Genomic DNA, 1,983 nt, shown 5'->3' with positions numbered 1-1,983 from the left:
GGAGAGGCGCGCGTTGGTGCCCTAGAGGTTCCCATTCATGACACGGGCCCCTGAGTCGCAGGCTAGCAAGGTCCGTCGGCTGCCTGTCCCCCAGCAGATCTCTGCAAGCAGAGAAAGACACCCAGCCTGGCTGCGCCCCAGTTGGAGGAAGCGGTCAGGACCTGCAGCCCATGGTGCCAAGCACAGCGGCGGTGCATGGCCCCGATGGGAGGCACGCCGGTAGCACCCGGAACCCGGCTCCCAGCCTGAGCGCGACAGCCGCCTAGACCCGCGCGTCCTCGCCTATTTGGCCAGCTTCCCCCGGACATGACTGTGCGGCCTCTTCCTGGGCTGGGATTTGCGGGAAAGTCTTCTTCATGCAAGCGATGTCCCCCCAGCAGGACACTTTAGGGGAGCAGCCAGGGCCCTCCTCTTCTCTGACAGGCGAGTCTGGGACCTCAGGAGGCCCGGGCACCAAGAACGTGAGGACATGGAGCTGCTCCTGCTGCCGCTGCCTCTGCCGCCCCCACCCTCTCCACGCGCGCGCCCTCTGTGCCGCAACCGCCGCGCTAGAGATCGCCGCCTGGGGGATTTAACGCTCCGGACTAGCGGCTCCTGGCCTGCAGCCTGAGTTCCCTGATCTTCTGCCATCCCCGCCCTCCAGCGCCCAGGTCTGGCAAGTCACCCCGAGTCCCCGGGTTTCCAGTCTAGAGTCTTAAAGGCTCTCGGAGGGGCCCCCAGTCTGGCTCCTCATCTCCGTCTGCCGCCGGACTGATGGCCGGGCCCCTCCTTCAATCTGGGCCCGCGGACGGACACTGGGGCTTCGTCTTTCCCCGGCCCCCACCCTCCCTGAGGGTTTGGCCTCTGGGTGCCCCCGAGGTCCCCCTGGCGCTCACCATCTGCAGACAGGGTCCCCTCCAAGTCGTCAGGGCCCGCGGCTTCCGCTGGCCTCTGCAACCCGCGCTGAGGAAAGTAGGCGGAGGGGCTGCGGCGCTGGGCCTCCCACCTGGAGGCTGAGGTGCAGCCACTGCGAGGTTTTTTCTGGTGGGTGGGGTGGGGGGAGGTCCCTGCGCCCGCACCGTGCTTCCACCAAGGTTCCGGGGCTCGGGGGTGGTGGTCTGACTCACATGTGTGCTTGGGATGCTCATGGTCCATCCCGCAGGGGCACGGAGGTTTGGTTAGGCAGGAACCGGCCTGGCTGGGCGGTGGACTGCGGAGGAGGGTCCCAGGCCCGCACAGGGGCCTTCGCACTGGGGGTCCCTTGGTCCCCAGGCTGCTGCGGGCTGGATAGGGGCCCGGGCGGGGGCATGGGGCAGCCCGCGGGTGCTCTGTCAGAGTCTGGAGCGGGGACTCTGGCGACCACTTGGAGCTTTTGGTCCTGGTGCACAGGGCGGCCCTGTCTGTGGCGTGCTGGTGCAGACCAGCCAGGTGTCTGGAAAGGGTCCCCTGAGCAAGAATACATGGCTCAGAGTCGCAGAACTCTGCAGCCCATCTGTGTATTGGCGGCATTTGGGTTTTCTGGCCCTGTCCACTCCTCCTCCACCCCTCCCCCAAAGACCTACTATTTGGACCCCCTATTTTGCCCTGTGTCCTGGTGGTGCCCCTCCAGTTTCTCTGGAAACCAACTGGGATTAGAGGAGTCACTGAACTGTTGCATAAGAAATGTCTGGAGGTACCAGGTGTCTATTGTGAGAACCTGGAGGGGCGACGGGGAACTTCTGATGGTCCAGACCTCACAGCCTTTCCTGAGTCCACGCACCAGGATCCCAGGTTGGCAAGAGGTCATTTGAGGAGAGGGGAGATGCTGTTCTGAGTATGGAAGGGAATGGGCCTCCCTGGGATCTTGACTGTGTTGCGGGGCACCTAGGGATGCCTGTGCACTTGATGATGTATGGGCCTAAGTGCTGGTGTCCTTTGATATATTGAGACTGTCTGTGGAGTGTCCTTGTGGCTTTTCCCCTTCTGAAATGAGATGCAGGGATATGTGTGTGTGTGTGTGTGTGT

The sequence above is a fragment of the Meles meles genome, unplaced genomic scaffold (assembly GCF_922984935.1).
Source record: "Meles meles unplaced genomic scaffold, mMelMel3.1 paternal haplotype, whole genome shotgun sequence".
Classification (NCBI taxonomy): Eukaryota; Metazoa; Chordata; class Mammalia; order Carnivora; family Mustelidae; genus Meles; species Meles meles.
This window is presented reverse-complemented; position numbering follows the sequence as displayed.